We start from the raw sequence: 20,492 nt of genomic DNA on the forward strand, positions 1-20,492 counted from the left end.
TTAGGAAGGGTGTCCAGGATTTCAAACCAGCAACAGTGAAAGAACACCAGTTTATTTCCAAGTCAGGATGGTGTGTGACTTGGAGGAGAACTTGCATGTGGTGGTGTTCACATGCATCTGCTGCCCTTCTAGGTGGTAGAGCTCGCAGGTTTGGAAGATGCTGTCAAAGAAGAGTTGGTGACTTTCTGCACTGCATCTGGTAGAGGGTCCACAATGCTATCACTGTGTATTGGTGGTGGAGGAATTGAATGTTTATTGGGGTGTCAATTGGGTTGCTTTGTCCTGGATGGTGTTGAGCTTTGTCAGTGTTCTCGGAACTTCCATCATCTATTTAAGTGGAGAATATTTCAATACGCTCCTGTCTTGTGCCTTGTCGATGCTGGACAGGAACCAGGTGGTCAGTTATTCACCACAGAATTCTCAGCCTCTGATATGTTTTTGCGGTATTTATATGGCTGTTTCTGTTCAGTTTCTGGTCAATGGTAACCCCCAGGTTATTGACAGGATCTTCCAGTCTTCCATGTGCCCTGCATCATCTTCACCTGCCCTACTCTACTGTTTCATTCCATTGCCAGACTTCTTACTACTCATCAGTCCTGATCCTCTTCTCCTCTCCATTTGGCCTGCTTCTGTTATAAGATACTGTATGTAGTTCGGCAGGTCTCATGAAGAGGTTCTGAGTCTTCTGTAGTTTAACAGTAAGTGTGTGTTAACTACTTGTAACTAAATATATATATAGATTAAGGTCTAAGCTAGGAGCTGTCTCCATACGTGCTTCTGTACCTGTCTCTGCCTGCTCTCCAGAATAGGTCCATGTGCTCCTTTACATCATAATGTGGCAGCAATGTGAGTAGTCCCAGACTAATGTTTTTGATGCCAGACCCATATACTACAACTCACCCAAGCTCTTATCAAGTATTTGCAATGTAGTCCTGTTCATCCAACACATTACTTCTATTACCCCTTCTTCCCTCCTTAACTCTCTGTTTTTACAAGTTCAGCTGGTCTGGAGACTTTATAATTCTTCCAGATCTTCAGGTCTTTATAACAGTTGAAGGAGTGATAGACTCTGCTTTACTGGGTAAAACTTGATGGTTAGGAGGTTGGTTTAGATTGTGTCTGACTGGCATTTGGCCACCTTTCTCAATTTATCTCCAATGTATAGTGGGAGGATCACCTTGAGGGATAAGGAGAAGGCTCCTCATGTTCAACCTGGCCACATCTTCCAGAGCACTGGCAAGGTATGAGCATGGCTAGTCATTGTCTCTTCAGACAATAACTCCCTTTCTACCAAGGTCCTTAATCCAGACTCTGGTCCTTGTGTAAATGTGGCAGGTGTCTAGTGCAATACCTTTGGTTGGAGGGAGAAGCCTGTTTCTACCTGTAAGACATGATGTCCTGGATGTTTTGGTAATCTTTAGCTACCAACCCTGGTATTAATTTAATCAACAGGATTGGGAGTTGTGTGCAGAGATTTCTGCCCATCAGGAGTTCAAATAGGGCTAAACTGCATTGTAGTGGAGTGGATCTGTCGGCTCACAGTGCTGTTGGGATGTGGTCACTCATCCTCAAGAGATCTTTCATGGTACTGACCCCTTTTTTAGCCTCACCGGTCTGCTGCAGGTATCTTCACATTAACTTCATTGCAGTGTTAATGTAAGCCTACTTGTGACATTAATAAAGATTATTATTGGGGATTTGGTACGGTGCTGGAAGCTGAGTATGACAAAACTGGGAGAAGTATTTGTTTTCAATTTGGGGACTGTTATCCAACACTATCCATCTGGGATGTTATAGCTCACAAACATCTCCTTCAATACTCTCACCACCACCACCTTTGTGGTTGCTGTGTACAATTGCTTCACCTCAACCCGTTGGGAGATGTAGTTTGCCATAATGAGGAGGATTCTGCTATTGAAAATTAATAAATCAATGGCCAACTGTTCCATGGCTTGGTTGGGAACTGTGTAGGGATAAGGGGTTCCCCTGTCCTGCTTGCGTAGTGCACACACCTGCCAGTTCACTATCATGTCCTCAAATGACTTTGAAGTGCCTGGCCACCACACTATAGATTGGGCTTGAGTGCTGCATTTGGTCATTGCCCACATCTCCCTGGTGTATCATTTGGAGGATCTCCAGCTGCAGAGTGCCTGGAATGACCAGCCACTCATATAGCAGCAGATCATTGATGATTGTAAAGTGTTTCTGCTGTTCAAACAAGCTCGGTGTCTGCTGTGGGTGTCCTCATTGACAATAATGGTGGATATTGACACGTTCCTCATCTTGCATCTGTTCCTGGCAGATTTCCTGGAGTTTTTCTGTGATAGCCAGCAGGTGCCTCCTCAACAGTTGGGATTACGATTCGAGCTCCTCGATTAGGTTGACATCAAGTTTTGTTGGAATGTCGACTGTGGCCCTGGGAAGTGTGTCTTCCATTGTTGCTTTGTTTCCCACTAAACATATGCCATCTTGTATGGAATCTTCATGAGATGTAGAGGGAATCCAGAGGGAGGCATTTTTGCCAGCTCCTTCTTGTCTAACACTGAGGCTGGTGGCTTATGATCTGCGTCAATGGTGACCTTTAGGTCCATAATGTAGTCCAAAAGCTTCTCATTTGCCCACGTGACTGCGAGAGCTTCTTTTTTTGATCATGCCGTATCAAGTCTCTATGTCCGACAATCCTCTGGATGCATAATATACAGGCTGACCACATCCATCTAATTTGTTTCTGACATAAGACTACCCTGAGACCTGTGGACATAGCACCCGCTGCTATGCTGGTGGTCAGGGATGGGTCAGAGTGGGCCAGGATGTTGGTTAAAACCAGCATCGCTTTGATCCAACCAATTTCTTGGTACGTGCCCCAGCGCCATGCCTCCTCTTGCTTGGGTAAGTGCTACAGGGATGCTGTGACCCGTTCCAGATTGGGTAAAAGGTTTTCCAACTGGTTCACCATATCCATGAATCATTGGAGTGCAGGAATCGTGGATAGGGTTGGGAACTTGTAGATACATTTAGTTTTCTGTGGGTCCACCATAGTACCTTTGTTGCTGATGATGTGCCCTAAGACCCAAATCGATGTCGTGGATAATTTTTACTTCTCATTCAGTGCAACCCTACTCCCTGCAAGCATTCTAGGACCACTCAGAGCTTTTGACATGTTCTTTTGCTGGGCCAAAACAACATCCATATGGCAGATTACACCCTTCAGGCCTCGGCTGACATTGAACGTTGAAAGATTTCCGGTGGGGAGGTAATTCCGAATGGTAAGCAGTTAAAGCAGAAGTTGTCAAAGGGGATGAAGAACGTGGTCAGCAAACTAGATTTTTCATCAAGGGCAGGTTACCAAAAGCAGTTGTTAGCATCAAGCTTAAAAAACTATAGAGAGTTTGGTCAGTCTATCAGCCACCGAGGGCGTCGGGCGCACTTCTCTCATCTCAGCTTTATTGAGCTGTGTCAAGTCGACACAGATACGGATGGACCCACTTGGTTTTGGGAATGGGACCATCCCAGAGCAGTATGTGATTGGCTCAGTGATGGGGGAGATTTTTGTCATCTCATCAGGTTGTTGTTGCGCTTGCTTCATGAGTGAATGGGTATATATTGTGGCTTGAAAAGCATACAGCTTTAGCATCTTCTCTTGGTATAATCTGTCCGGTCCTCAGTCACCCCAATCCTCTGAAGAGTTTTCCAAACTCCTTTTTAAATTTGAAATCAGGCTCTTGCTGGCTTACCTCATCAATATTCTGTTGGAGGTTGGGTTCAATACAGGCTTTTCAACTTGAAAAGGAACATGCGTGGTTGTGGAGGATGAACAGGGTCTCTCATATTCTTTCATCTTTGCATCTGTGTGTTGTCTGCAGAGCATCTTTGACTCAAAGTTTGATGTCAGCTGCTCTGCACAACCCTGCAGTGGGTGGCATTAGCTGTTGGGTCACCAGCCATGTTTCCTTGTCGGAGAGGCCCATTTCACTGGCTCCTATGTCCAATTTAAAGTTTGTGAAATGACCGTTAATCGAGATTTCCACATTTCAGAATGAAAATCCCTGATCTTTGACCTCACCTAAGAAGCATACCACTTGGCATCCTGAATCACCTTGGGATCATCTGCACATCTGGTTGTGTTAGGTTTGTACAGTTTTCCAAAGTTTCCTGTGTGGTTGCAATTAAAACGTTGTGTTGAGACTGCCAAACATTGATCATGCCTGTGAGGTCACTTAGTTCCATGGTGCTGGCATGGTCACCCACCCTCTAGTGGTCAATTAGGATATTGCTTCCCTTGTCTCAGAGTGTCCCTGCTCTTTTGCTGTTTGACTAGCTGGACAACTGGGGTTGCTCTGTACCATGGCTTGCTTTCAGTCCTTAAGATGGATCTGCTTTGTAAATGGATTTCGGATTACCTTAGAACCTGAATGGACAAATCTTCCTTCGCTTGAAGAATGTCTGAGAATTCATCGACCACTACTTCAACAACAGTCCTGTCCCTGATCAGCTCTGATTTCAGATCACCAGAAAGAACTTCAGCCATTCTGTGCAGCTTATTAATGAAGGAGTCCCCAGGGTTTCCTGGCTATTGGACACATTTGTTAAACTTTGATCCTTCAAGGATCTTGTAACTGTTGAGATAAAATTCGTGTCAAATTATTTTAACATTTTGTCAAATTTTGCCGCGGGTTCATTGATTTCTTGCCTTATATTGGTGGCTATTGGACCAACTGAATAAAGCACTGTGTTAACCTGTTCAGAATCTCTCTTTTTATGCAGATCTAAAGCAATCATGTAGCTAAGGAATCTTTCTCCAATGTCCTGAATTTTGTGACTGGTAGGAGTCTGTACTGTCTCCCCGTGTCTGCGTGGGTTTCCTCCTGGTGCTCCGGTTTCCTCCCACAGTCCAAAGACGTGCAGGTTAGGTGGATTGGCCATGATAAATTGTCCTTAGTGACCAAAAAGTTTTAGGAGGGGTTATTGGGTTACGGGGATAGGGTGGAAGTGAGGGCTTAAGTGGGTCGGTGCAGACTCGATGGGCCAAATGGCCTCCTTCTGCACTATGTTCTATGTCTTGGCTGTGGATGAGTCCAAACATGTCTGGTAAGGTAGATTTATGATTCACGGACATATAAAATTAAAAAATGTGTACACATTTAAAGGCTGCTAGTAAACCCAAGATGATGCTACAGTATGCCTCTTATCAGTGAGGTTCCCCGTGCTTGTCAGTACTGGGTGGACTCCTACAGCAATGGCATTCACGATTTCTGTATTTTAAATTTTTAGCAGCGACTCCCTGGATTGACCTTTTATGGGTTTCCCCCAGCAGCTGATTATTTTCAGGTACTCAAATCGTTGATTATTGGCTTCTGCTGGATTTCCTGGACTGCTGATTTTTTTTTCAATTGGAGTGCGCTCAGGCACCAATATGGGATTCGGACTGGTCGCGATGCATTACTGTTCTTACTGCTGCACATTTAAAAGCTTTTTAAAACACTTTCCGCCGAAGGACTTTAGCTCACCCCTGCTAGATCGTCTGACTCTGCACTCTTTTGGTGTTGAAGCTGGACCTCCATGGGATTTAATGGATTTTTTTTTGCTGTAGTGTGGCGTTAGATTTCTGCCTTGTGCTTCCAATCCTGCTTTTGGAGCTTTTCTCTGGTGGCCTCCTTTTGTGCCTGTATTTCTGGTATTGTTCGTCAGGTCAGAATGCTTCTGCCTTTTCAATCTACCATATCTTAAATTTCTTCTCCAGCTTCTGTAAGGCTCAGGGTTTTTCCGATAGCTGCCATCATGCTGTAAGATGGTGTGCGTAGTGTAGTAGGTCTCATGGAGAGCTTCTGAGTCTTTTATAGTTTAACAGTTAGAGTTTATTAACTACTTGTAACTATGTACGTATACTCACTACAAGGTCTAAGCTAGGAGCTGTCTCCAAGCTTACTTCTACACACATTTCTGTCCAGTACCAGACTGCCCTGAGGACTGAGTTTAGGAGGAACTTCTTCACCCAAAGGGTTGTGAATCTATGGAATTCCTTGCCCAGTGAAGCAGTTGAGGCTCCTTCATTAAATGTTTTTAAGATAAAGATCGATAGTTTTTTGAAGAATAAAGGGATTAAGGGTTATGGCGTTCGGGCCGGAAAGTGGAGCTGAGTCCACAAAAGATCAGCCATGATCTCATTGAATGTGGAGCAGGCTCGAGGGGCCAGATGGCCCACTCCTGCTACTAGTTCTTATGTGTGGTAAACCACTGTTGCACCTTTATTAGGTGATGTATGGTAGGACCTGTACTACAGGTATGGCGGTAGTCCCTGCCTGCTGGCTCCGCCCAGTAGGCGGAGTATAAATAATGCGTGTCCTCCATGCAGCAGCCATTTCGCCAGCTGCTGTGGAAGGCCACACATCTTAGAGCAATAAAGCCTCAGTTGAATCCTATTCTAGTCTTTGTCCAATTGACCGTGCATCATTATGTTCTTATGTTCTTATGCCCTAGACTTGAGTTCCTTTACATCACAGTGTTACCATTACTGTATCCAGTCCCACGTTAACCCTTTCTATGCTAGGCCCTATACTACAACCTCCCTCCATTCCTGCTCGGATTTGCCATCATCTATTTTGCTTCTCTGCCTCCTTTCAACAACGCCATTCCTTTCAGTTCATTCATTTGAATGTTTCCCTTCCCAACTTGTCCACCTTATTCAATTTTATTTGCTTCGGGTTTCAATTCCTTAATTTATAGGTTTGACAACATGAAATGTTCCTTTTGGCAACTTTTGTAACAAAATAGCCACACTTTCTATTCAACTAATAAGCAAAATAAAAACATCAAAAAAGTCAGCAGTGAGCCGATTGTCAAAGCAATAGTAAATGGGCACCAAGCAGCTGCCTTTGATCCCTGGTGCCAAATGTTTCTTTAATCTAACCACTTAATAGACTTGCACTGTTTTTTGACACTTCCCCCTTTGTTTTGAGTAAGTCAGTGCCAGCACTCTGACTGATGTTGTTAATAATCTATCATTTGTAGTAGAGAGATTTTATTCAGTTTACCTGTTTTAATCAATGCAGTTGAAAGGCAGGCTACCCATAGGCAAAAACTGTGGGCCGACACAATGCTGCCCAGTTTCCTGCTGGTGCTTTGCCACCAACTCTTTGTGCCAGCCTGTTAAACAAGAAAGGAAGCAGTGTTGGATCTGATTCCGGAGCCAGAGATTCGATCCTGGATCAGGTTTGCAGAGAAGTGAAATGAACCTGACTTTTAAAGCTGGCCACCCACAGTTGAGACTTTCATCTGGTGATGGTGGTGCAATGGGGAGGGGGGAGGAATGGTGTGTGGGTACGGGGGTGGGGGGGGGGCAGAGTAGTGGGTTGGATTTGAAGCTAGGCACCGCCCCGGCTGAGCCTGCCAGGGACAGCGGCAAACTGGGCTTCCAACACTTATTTTAACCTCTTTTTTTTAGTAACCCAAACAAGAAAATAGCACTCTGACTCTGATCCACTCATCCCCATGATCTCCCCATGCCTCATCCATACCAATCTATATCATGCCTCCCACCCATGGTCCTTCATACTCCCTTTGCTTCCAACATCACCATTGGTCTTTATAGCCCCAATGCCAACTTACCATCTGACATGTCCTGCACGTGCCACTCTTTGCCCTTACCCCCTCCATTCCAATTCACCGAGTATCTTTAATGGTTCTTTGACAGCTTTGAATGTTCTTTGAAGTTTCAACAGTTCATTGACAGCTTTGATAGTTCCTTGACAGCTTTGACAGTTCCGACAGGTTTCTGCACTTTTTACGCAAAATCATGTTTACTTTTGACAATCTCAACGAGCGCTGTACCTCTCCCAAGGGGGTCACAGGACCATATCCCAAAAGGGTATCTTACCTCTGACTACCCAGATAAATCCACCAAGTTCATACCTCCTCTTGCATGTTTTAATCTGCTGTACTTCGGGTTTCACACTACTGGCTGACCGAAATCTCACTTCAGTCGAAGTAGCTGGTGAGTAAAATGGCCAGCTGCTTCCGTAAACCACGCCGCCTCAACCCCGGCCCGGGGTCTGCAAAAAAATAGGAAATTCAGTGTTCGGGGACAGGGTGAATTTCTGGCCATTTCTAGGATTTTCACCATGAATGAAAGCATTCCTGTTGCAGTAAACAACCGGGAGGCTGGGAAATGAAGTGGAACATGTGGAGTGTGTTACAACAGGATATATGTATCATACAGTATAGAGTAATTCTGAAATAATCCAAAATAATTCAAGATATGAAAAACTGAATTGGTGATGAGCTAATTTGATGATTTAGGAAGAAACCTGCCGCAGGTAGATTGATAAAGGCAATTACAGGAAAAAACAGTAATGGAGCAATGAGTGACATTTAGAGAAGTTGAACTATTATATTCCATTGAAGGAAAAAAAGCAGAGCATCCAAAGCTAATGGGCCCTGGGTAAGAAAAATAGAATAAAACATTAAAAAAATAGGCTTATGGCAAATGTCAGGAACAAGATTCAGTTAACAACTGGGAAGATTATGGAAAGTACGGGAACAAACTAAAATCGTTAATATTGGAGAGAAAGAGAGGTCACGAGAAAAGATTAGCAGGCCACATTAAACCGAACCCTTCAGCATTTTGTAAATATATAGGACATGATTTTGAGCCCTGCTAGGGCTGTGAACAGAGGTAAGCAGGAGCTAAAAATAGCATACTTCCCCAGCTCCATCCCATCCACAGGCCATTTTTCCTGATGCAGGATCAGGAGCTAGCAGGTCCACTTGCTTGCATCAATAGCCAAAGCAACTCATTAAGAGCATATTGAAGCCAATTAAAGGAATCTTCCTGTCAGCCACGAGGTCCCCACAGATGGTGAGTGGAAGATAGTTTATGTGACGGTAGGCGACAGACCAGAGGACCAGTGCTCCAGGCTGGCCTAGAAGCACTCCCTGCCTGGGAGCAGGAGAAGCCATAGGTTGCTCTGCTGAGGGGATTCCCCCCACCCCACAGTGGTGGCCTGACTGCAAGGTCTATTTTTAATTTTAAGTTGAAAAACATTGGAGAGAGTGTGCCTCAATATTGAAGCTCTCTCTCCCTTACGTAGCTCCTCTGTTTGACCCTCCAGCTTTGATGACCCTCCTGCCATCCTTGTAAGGATGAGCGCCCACATCTAGAGCAATTAAGGGGTTGACTCTGTGAAAATCAGCACTGGTGACTATATCTCCTCCCAGGGGTGGTCTTTATGACCTGGGAACCTTCTGTTTACAGCCCATGGAGGGAAAATCCTGCCCACAAAGAGTAAGGGGTCAGTTTGGAAAAGAGTAGTAGTCTATTAAACTCAAAGGAAATCTTTGGCAGAAGCAATGGACATGACCATAGTATTAAATTAATACTTTGCCTTCATCTTCGCAAAGGACGGGAACAATTTAATTCCACCAAAAGAGCTGAGGGAAGTTATGGATGTAATAGTAATAATTAGTGACTTATGAAAAAGAATAGCATTAGTGAAAGTGGGTAATTCAGCTGGTCCAGATAAACACTATCTTACATTGCTGAAAGCAGGAACAGTGGAATATGTGGCATTGGTCTTTGAATTCTCATTGAACATAGAGGAGTATTGGTGGAAGACTGGAAAGGGGGAAGGATAATAACAACAGCTTTTTTTCTCTTAGCACCTTTAACAGAATGAAACATTCCAAGGCACTTCACAAGAGCATTAAACAAAAATATGACTCCAAATCACACATGGAGATATTGAGGCAGATGAGGTTCAGAGAGTTAGGTTGCAATAGGAAATAAAAAATAGGAAAATGAGGTGGAGCGACAGATAGAGGTTTCAGGAGGGAATTCCAGAGATTAGGCCGGGACAGCTGGAGGCTCAGTTAGCAATGGTGGAGAGATTAAAACAGAAAATGCGGATCAACTCAACAGGTCTGGCAGCATGTTTGAAGATAGATACAGAATTAACATTTCGCATCGATATGACTCTTCTTCAGAGCGAAAGAGAGAGAGAAATATGATGGATTTTATGCTGTTAGAGAGGGAGTGGAGCAGGTGGAGCGAAATAGATGGTCAGGGATAGGTGAGAGCTCGGAGAGATTGGAAAAAGGTGTGCAAGGCGCAAGCCAAAGGAACGGCAGAGTTAAGGATTATAGAAGGAGCTGATGGTGGCATAAAGGTAGAATAGCAGAATGTGTTAATAGGAGAGCTCAATGAAAACAAAACAAAAGAACAAGTGACAGATGGCCTTGTGGAGGTGGGGCTGGTGGTTTCATTTGAATAAAAAACAAATTTTGATTAAAAGGAAGGTTGAGTTAGAGGGCACCTTTGAGATAGGGTGATTTGGTGCTGCTGGAGAGGGACTTCAAGTGTGTGTGTACATGTAGTGACACATGGCACTGGGCCTGAATCTTGGAATTCAGCGAGAACAGCAGTGTGAGGAGCATTATATGTCCCGGAAATACTATAATCCTGGGTGGAATCAGAACATGGGGGGATCAATTGATTAAAATCAGGAGTGCACAGAGGGCGGCATGTGGCGCAGTGGTTAGCACTGGGACTGCGGCTCTGAAGACCCGGGTGTGAATCCCGGCCCTGGGTCACTATCCACGTGGAGTTTGCACATTCTCCCCATGTCTGCGTGGGTTTCACCCCCACAACCCAAAGTTGAGCTGGTTAGGTGGATTGGCCTCACTAAATTGCCCCTTAATTGGAAAAGAAAAATAATTGGCTACTCTAAATTTTAAAAAAAATCAGAGGTGCACATGAGGCCAGAATTAGAGGAGTGAGGATATCTCAGAGGGTTGTACTGCCTCAGGAGTTTGCAGGGATTTGGAGGGACGAGGCCATAAAAGGATTTCAAAACAAGGATAATAATTTTAAATTTGAGTTGTTGCTTGAGACAGCATGACCTTAAGAATGAGTGGGAAATAAGGAAGAGAGCCACTTAGAATATGAGAGAAAATGTTGAATATTTTCCTAAGGTCTGCCATCTTGTTCATCATTTGGTCTTATTCTGTATCAAATATATTTTTTTAACCTTGTCTGAAATCTTCGTGTCCAGAAGGTGTAAAGAGTTAAGTATTCCATTTGAATTTAGTTGGTGCTTTCACTACCCCGCAGCTTCTTACTGAACCCACAACATTGGACTTTAAGCAGATGTTCAAACCTTTGTAAATATTTGTGGTGTGTAATTATAGGGTAGATTTTACAATTGCATGTCCTTGTCTTAATTCATGCCAAAGGAACACAGCCAGGAGGATTAGGGGGCTAATGAAGTGCATGAATAGAAATGTCCTTATTTAATTCTACATCAGAACTGCCTGTATCTTCTCCAATTGCCTGAAACTCTGCTCTAGCGGTGCAAACTTACCATTAATAAAAAATCTTCTTAAATCCAGCAAAGCTGCAGTAAGAACGAGGCTGCATTGGAGCTGATAGGCCTGCCAGAGCATAGCATTCCCATTAGAATAGTGCACCTTCAGAAATGTCTAGCTTTAAGAAATGACTATAAATTTCTATCTTTTATCCAGTTAAACAGCAGGACAGTAAAGGTACTAAACATCATCCCTCATAAATTCTCATAGCTCTAATGATCCTTTTTATATATTTTGTACCAGCTGCCCTGGTTCTATTTCTGACCCTTTACATGCAATCCCAGAAGCTCATTTATAGTGATATAATGTCATTAGAAAAACCATGGTCCAGACGACTTATTACTGTGATGTTCCGAGCAGTATAATGCATGATGTATCCGTTCCTTTTGAATGATGTTGTTTGTATTTCCAGCGCAGCAGCACACTGGGGGCAGTTTTGATTTGAGGCTTTGTGAAATCTTGTTCCTCTCACAGATGAGGTCCCATTTATACTGTGAAAAAATGTATTCTACTTTACTATGTCCAGATTCTGGTCGCAAAATTCAGCTCAGCAAGGCAGGTCTGTGATAGGCTGAAGTGCAGGAGAGATTAAATCACAAATTTACTAATGCTGCAAGGCCAAATTGGGGTGATAATGGGACAAGTAAGGAAACAAAAGATATGGTGAGAAAAGATGTAAATGGTAGGATATCTGGCATCTGAATGCAAAGGAAAGAAAATAAGAGAGGGACGAGGGGGTGGTGTGGGGGGGTGGGGGGGGGGGGGGGGGCAGGGGGTTGGCAAGCCAGCAAAGAAATATTAAATAAAATGAGGGCATGTTTAAGATCTAAAGTTGTTGAGCTCAGTATTGAATCCAGAAGGTCAATAATGTTTCTAATCAAAAGATGAGGAGGTGTTGCTCCTTGAGTTTGTATTGAGCTACGTTGACACACCACAGGGTCAAGGACAGAAAGTTCAGCGTGGGAGAAAGACGAAGGATTAAAATGACAAGCTCAGGGCCACCTTGATGGACGGAATGAAGGTGTTTTGCAAAGTGGTCACCCAGTCTGTGTTTGATCTCCTCGATATACATGACATCAAATTGTGAGTCATGAGTGCAGCATACTGACTGGAAAGAAATATAAATAAATCACTGTTACACTTTGTTCTGATCCATGCGGAGATCAAACTTCCCAAATGCCCCCAGATGAAGGAACCAACGGAAAATATTTCAGTTTTTAAAACTTTTACTGGAGCGATCAACCAAAATCAACACAGATTAAGCATGAGCTAACGGGCAAGTTGCTATCAATATAAACTATAAATTACTCCTTGAATGATAGATGCAAAACAGGAGAGATCTCATGGATTTGTGAGCATTTGTGGCACTAATTACAGCCACAAATTCCTTCAAAGTACTGAACTTCCTAAGGTAGAGTTCCAGAGCTCTCTCTTTGATGGTTAGCATGATGCCCAGCTGAACCCAATCAATCCATGTTCTACGCACACAGTCTCTACCAAAATCGCATACATCTGCAGAACCTCCGCAGTAAGTAAAGTAGCCATAGCCCCAGGTGACCATAGGCTGCTTTCCCATTTGAGGGGACGAGCTGACTGGTGGTGATTTAACCTGAGAATTACCACACCTCAGGCGAGGGGCAGGGTTGAAAAGGCGAGCCTTCATGAATAACCTCAGCCGGTACGGGGACTGAACCCGCGCTATTGGCCTCACTTAGCATCGCGAACCAGCTGCCCAGTCAACTGAATAAGCCTCTTCAACTCTGCTCATGGCCTTGATTGGATTGGATTGGATTTGTTTATTGTCACGTGTACCGAGGTACAGTGAAAAGTATTTTTCTGCACGCAGCTCAACAGATCATTCAGTACATGGGAAGAAAAGGGAATGAAACAAAATTCAAGAAAATACAAGAAAATACATAATAGGGCAACACAAGGTATACAATGTAACTACATAAGCATTGGCATCGGATGAAGCACACAGGGTGTAGTGTTAATGAGGTCAGTCACTAAAAGGGTCATTTAGGAGTCTGGTGACAGTGGGGAAGAAGCTGTTTTTGAGTCTGTTCGTGCGTGTTCTCAGACTTCTGTATCTCCTGCCTGATGGAAGAAGTTGGAAAAGTGAGTAAGCCGGGTGGGAGGGATCCTTGATTATGCTGCCTGCTTTCCCCAGGCAGCGGGAGGTGTAGATGGAGTCAATGGATGGGAAGCAGGTTTGTGTGATGACATGGATTCACCAACATTTTGTTCAAGTAATAGAAACAGCTGCAGCAACAATATATTTTCCCATTCCTAATTCCTTTGATCCAGCTTCCATCTTCTTCAGCCTGCCTGTACTGCACCGTTGGTAATGCGGAGTTTGAATGGCTCTAGGCCTTTTTATCTGGTTTCAAACAGCTTCAGTTTCCCTGACAACCTGAAGTTCCCTTTCTGTTTCAGTTTCTGTTTGTTTATTAAAAACCTGACAGTTCAGTTTCCCTTTCAGTTAACAGAAGTTTCTACTCCAGTTCCAGTTCTTCTCAAAAAATACAAGCTTTGAAATCATGGATTCTATCACAACTTGAAAGGAGTGTTTGGGGCTATGGATGGGTTGGAAGGTGCTGAATTAACCAGAACGTGTATGGAAAGGTGACATACGGACGAGAGAGGGTGTTGGGGATGACTAATGAATGGACCAGGTTATCATGGAAGGAATGGCTCCTTTAGAATTTAAGAGGAAGGGATAGAAATGTGTCTTTAGTGATGACACCACACAGTTTGTGGCAGAAGGTAGAGAATGATCCATTGAATATGTAGGCTGTTGGTGGAAGGTGAACACTATCATGTTTCTTGGAGGGTTCTTGGAGGGACAGGAAAGGGTGAGAACAGAAGTATGTGAACGAGATGGACTTGGTCTGGGGTCTTGTAAACCACAGGATGAAGGGTGTCCTCAGTTACTGAGTATTGGAAACAAGAGCTTCCACTGTAGCCCTCAGACATTGGCTGGTTTCTATCTGTGCCATAATGGTTGCCAACTCTGTTATCCTTGTCAGTGACAGCAGCCTTTTTGGTAGGCCAGCCAATGCACTAAGCATTTCATTGTGCTCACCCATCAGCCTCTTCCTGTTTTCATCCAAATCCTCTGCAGGATAACTTGAGTGACACCATACCTGTAGGAAATCTGGCACCTATGCTCTCTTTGACCCCTATCTTGCCCGGTGAGACATCATCAATGTCTTGTCCTTCTTTCACTTCATACTCCTGCACAATGTCTGCCAGGTGGCAATTCCTGTGTATCTGAAAGGATAAAGGCATAAGGGTAGGGTTGCAGTGGTGGAACTGGGGAAAGACAAGGAGGTGCCGGCTCACACCATCTAAAGCTTGTAAATTAGGGGAGATAGTGTGTGGAGGGGGAAGTGGAACATGAGAAGACAAATTATCTTTGTCATCTTCAATAGTTTCAGCCCTGCCATTAGGCATAGCTTCAATCATGGCCAGTCCAATGATGGCGAACATGCTCATCCATTGGGATGAGGACATGCAGGTGCATATGTTAAATTAGGGGCTACTGCTTTCAGTACCTTGTCCACAAAGACAGAGCAAAATGACTCAGTGTATCATGTGATTGGGTGATGTGCCTATTAGAGTTGAATAGCTGACCGTGTGTGTAAGGTACGATTTGTGGGTAAGATGTTTGTAGCACTGGTTGGTGTGCAAGGATGAAGTGAAGCTATGAAGCTATGGATGATGAAAATTGCTGTTAGTGAGTGAAGGCCTAGTGGTGAATTCACTAGTGTGTGACCGTGGTGCTGTAGGTAGGATATAGAATAGAACAATAGAACATTACAGCGCAGTACAGGCCCTTTGGCCCTCAATGTTGCGCCGACCTGTGAAGCCAATCTAAAGCCCTTTTACACTATTCCATTATCATCCATATGTTTATCCAATGACCATTTAAATGCCCTTAATGTTGGCGAGTCCACTACTGTTGCAGGCAGGGCATTCCATGTCCTTACTACTCTCTGAGTAAAGAACCTACCTCTGACATCTATCCTATATCTACCTCCCCTCAATTTAAAGCTATGTCCCCTCATGCTAGCCATCACCATCCATCTGGGGTTTCTGCTGCTCCCTCAACAACCCCGCCTCAGGGGCCTCCAAATGCCTTCTATCCACCTGCAAAATCTCATCCACGAACCTCACTATCTCCGCCCGCTCCGTCTTGTCTCTATGCGTCCGTGTTGAAACAAACTCCCACCTCATCACTGCCTTCAGTGTCTCCCATAGCGTGGCGGCCGAAACCTCACCCCTGTCATTCAGCTGCACATATCCGAATAGCATGGCTTCTGAAGATTCACTTACTGACATTGATCACTTGTATAAAGTCACTGAAGTTCTTGCAGGCTGTGTCCAGGTTCTCAGAAGCCTTTCTGGAGGGCCACCTATATTCTCCTTCTGCTCCAGTGTCTGCAATGTTGTGTCTGAGGACCTGGAATCATGGTCTCTGCCCGTCTGTGTCATACTTACTCTTCTTGTTGCTCATAATCACTTCCTTTGCCAATTTCATCACTTGCTGCAACAAGAATACATCTCCCCCCCCCCCCCCCCCTCCCCCACCCCCCACCATCCCACACACATGCAAATTTTTGAAGGATGACTTTAAATAGGACAGGCTAGCTTCAGGTGATGCCGGCATCATTCAAATTTGACATCCCTGCTGAGGAGAGCAGCCAGGCTACAGTCTACAGTGTGTTTAGCATTGGACTGCAAGGTACTATCACTGAGTTGCCTGGGTGCAGGCTAATCATGCATATTAACTTCACGCATAGTAATTCCCACATTCTTCTTTGGGCTTGATCCAATTTTTCCTCCCAGTAATTTGCTGCAGATTGTGCATACATGCTCCAGCTCACTTTCGATCAATACGAAAGCAAAAGAATGGATTGGAAACACTTCTCCAAGTTGTTCAATCATCTGGTAGATAAATTCACTATGTTGTATGGACTGAATTATTTACGGTTGAAACAGTCACCGTGTTATTGATCTCAGGACAGCTAGCATTGGCATGCTGTAATTAGTCTCAATAATCCAGACGAGGGAAGGAAACACAGTTAAACCACCCATTTCTGATATTTCTAGCAACCCCAGTTGAGAATATGCATGTGAAATCTCAGCTGTAAATCCTACCACATGAAATTGACTAATCACCACAACACAGAGGTTAAATTTAAAGATTGGTCACTTAAACAAGATACCGTGGCAACTAATATCTATGAAGCCTTACCCTAGCGATAAATCAGGGCAGGCGTTCTGCCCCCAAACCCAACTCAATTCTCTGGGTGGGCAGTTAGCAATGCAAGACAGGATCTTGCTGGGAATCCTGCTGCCAAGTGGATGTCTGTCAGCGTGAAGAGGAAAATTACAATAGTTCTGCAAAGGTGACCCTAAAATAGGACTTCCCAAACTGTTGGTTTCAGGACTTTAGGGTTGCCAGCTCCGAGGCAGCTTTCTGAGTTCCGATTACTGTTGCAAAAAAACGTCTGTGAACAGGTACGTATTTCATTTAATTTTGGAGAAGCTATGCTTTTCCATTGATCCCGCTGTTCAACGATTGAAGCCCCTCCCCTGCTCAGAAACTCACGTATTCTCAAATTTTCACTCTGGGGTCACACATAGTTTTAGTCGTTAAAATGGGGTCACAGCAGAAAAACGTATGGGAAACACAGGCCGAAGGGAACACTGATCAGAGTGTAGCTCCCACTTAGTGACTCAATTGAAATCAATGACCTTAATGTAGAGAAGAGCAGGCTACTACAAAGCCCATTCCCTCCATGTGTATACTGTATGACTTCTCAGAACCAAATGCCACCTTCAGCAAGGTGACTCCAAGAGGCACTTGCAACACAGGTGAACCTTGAGGCCCAACATAGAACATAGAACATTACAGTGCAGTGCAGACCCTTTGGCCCTCGATGTTGCTCCGACCTGTGAAACCACTCTAAAGCCCATCTACACTATTCCCTTATCATCCATATGTTTATCCAATGACCATTTGAATGCCCTTAGTGGTGGCGAGTCCACTACTGTTACAGGCAGGGCATTCCACGCCCTTACTACTCTCTGAGTAAAGAACCTACCTCTGACATCCGTCCTATATCTATCTCCCCTCAAATTAAAGCTATGTCCCCTCGTTCTAGACATCACCATCTGAGGAAAAAGGCTCTCACTGTCCACCCTATCTACTCCTCTGATCATCTTGTATGCCACAATTAAGTCACCTCTTAACTTTCGTCTCTCTAACAAAAAAGCCTCAAGTCCCTCAGCCTTCCCTCAGAAGAACTTCCCTCCATACCAGGCAACATCCTGGTAAATCTCCTCTGCACCCTTTCCAATGCTTCCACATCCTTCCTATAATGCGGCGACCAGAATTGCACGCGATACTCCAAATGCGGCCGCACTACCAAGAATCTTACCATTAGCCCAGTACTCTGTCTTCTTGTTATTCCTTCCAAAATGAATCACCTCACACTTTTCTGCATAAAACTCCATTTGCCACCTCTCAGCGCAGTTCTGCAGCCTATCTATGTCCCTCTGTAACTTGTAACATCCTTCCGCACTCTCCACAACTCCACCGACCTTAGTGTCATCTGCAAATTTACTCACCCATCCTTCTATGCCCTCCTCCTGGTCATTTATAAAAATGACAAACAGCAGTGGCCCCAAAACAGATCCTTGTGGTACACCACTAGTAACTGGACTCCAGGCTGAACATTTCCCATCAACCACCACCCCTTGTCTTCTTCCAGCTAGCCAATTTCTAATCCAAACTGCTAAATCACCCTGAATCCGATGCCTCTGTATTTTCTGCAATACAGAAATGGGGAACCTTATCAAACGCTTTACTGAAATCCATAAACACCACATCAACTGCTTTACCCTCGTCCACCTGTTTGGTCACCTTCTCAAAGAACTCAATAAGGTTTGTGAGGCACGACCTACCCTTCACAAAACCGTGTTGACTATCTCTAATCAAGTTATTCCTTTCCAGATGATTATACATCCTATCTCTTATAAACCTTTCCAAGACTTTGCCCACAACAGAAGTAAGGCTCACTGGTCTATAGTTACCGGGGTTGTCTCTACTCCCCTTCTTGAACAAGGGGACAACATTTGTTATCCTCCAGTCTTCTGGCACTATTCCTCGAGACAATGATGACATAAAGATCAAAGCCAAAGGCTCAGCAATCTCCTCCCTAGTTTCCCAGAGAATCCTAGGATAAATCCCATCCGGCCCAGGGGACTTATCTATTTTCACACTTTCCAGAATTGCTAACACCTCCTCCTTACGAACCTCAAGCCCTTCTAGTCTAGTAGCCTGTATCTGTGGTGGGCATGGAAGGAGTATTAATGCCAGTCCTGGTTGGAGAGGAAGGATGGAGTACAGGCTGGGAAATTAAGTAAGTAGACCTCACAGTCTGTGCTTTCCTTCATTGTCCACCTTGATCCTGGACAAGGTTTTTAAACGAAAGTGCAAGAAATTGGAATAAAACACAAAGGAAATGTAAAGTATTCCACCATGTTGCTTATTTTTAAGTGAAACACAAGCACCACACAATTCTCAGTAGCATTCCAATCCCTTATGAAAGGTTGGACAAGTTACCACCAGACTACAAAGAAATACACACTGTAGCTTCTAAATGTATGTAGGTTGAGCCGCTGATTATTAATCTGCTACCTGTCACCAGAATGCATGGCAGTAGAAGCTCTCAATTTTCCCATACGCCCACGGTGCCTGGACAAGTAGGTAAAATATGAAGCAATCTTCTTTGACAGTAGCATCGTTCTGACAGCCAACCCTTCTAAATCCACTCTGAGCAGTAATAAAACCTATTCAACAGCTGTGAGGCAGCAAACCACAGCAGTACCTGTCACTGACAGCAGATGCAGGTATGAGGAACATTGGAGGCACATGGAGAGGTGACAGATCCAGGGCCCATCAATCTTAGGGATCATAACCTTGCACAGGATCCAAGTGATTGCTCCTAGTGTCTCAGCTGAAAGCGAGATTTGTAACTTGAAACGTTAACTTTTACAAAATCAATTTTTATTCTATAAAAGGCACTTAAACTGACCTCTGATAGTCGTTGTCTTGTGACCCTAAAATTGAACATGATATTTAGCATTTTATTGCAAAATTGGGGTTTCTTTAATTCAGGACAGCAGAGTGTAACATAAGCTATTTCCCCTATTTTTCAAGCCAAAGGCCTCCTTGTTTGACTTTCATAATGTAATGTGGCTTATGGCACGATCTGTCTGCTAATCCACATTCATATCCAGCTTATTATAATACGTGGTAGTGATGGCCAGTGCATTGTAGACTTGAACTTCCTTCTTTCAAACTTATGCTGGGGCAGGCATGCCTACTTCCAAGAACAACTAAACAAGGAAGCAGAGATTTAATTGCTGAAGTAACAACTGTAGAAAAATGTAAGGAATCATTTCTGATTTTTTTTGACATTCTTCCCACAAAGCCTTTGCTTTTGACCACTTCTCGCCGTGTGAGATCACAAAGAGATTTTGATGCCCCTCAACAGTGGATCTTCACGAGGCATATATGTTATTCACTGTGGGCATATTTTTAAAAACCATTATCGGGGAGGAAGGGGATTTACGCACAGTGCATCCAATCAGATATTACCCCCCCCCACCTCCTCCCCCTCCCGAGAATATACCGGCAACACAAGTCATACAATAGTCTTGGCAAGCAGATACATTCAGGAGGCAATAGAGGAGCCCTGTCAGTTGTTGCATGGGGACCTTCAGCCATGATCATCTGCCTGCAATGCTTCAGAATTAGGCATCCATGGAGAGGGGGTAGTTCCACCTGGTTTGGAGGCAGAAGTCCCAGAAGAAGAATATAGGAAGATTGTTACCTGGAAGACTCTCACGTGCTTTGATGTGCTTCAGAGCAGAAGTGATCACAGCAGGCATCGTTCCTGTTTAATTTGGCCTGTCTTTGTCATCAGTGAATGAACTCCTTCAAATCAAAGGACCAATCATTCAATCCAGAATACATATTACAATACAACACACATTGGACCTTTTTGCCTCACATTACAATGCAGATAAGAATAAACTGATTGAATAAGCCAAATTAG

This window comes from Scyliorhinus canicula, chromosome 17 (assembly GCF_902713615.1).
Source record: "Scyliorhinus canicula chromosome 17, sScyCan1.1, whole genome shotgun sequence".
Lineage (NCBI taxonomy): Eukaryota > Metazoa > Chordata > Chondrichthyes > Carcharhiniformes > Scyliorhinidae > Scyliorhinus > Scyliorhinus canicula.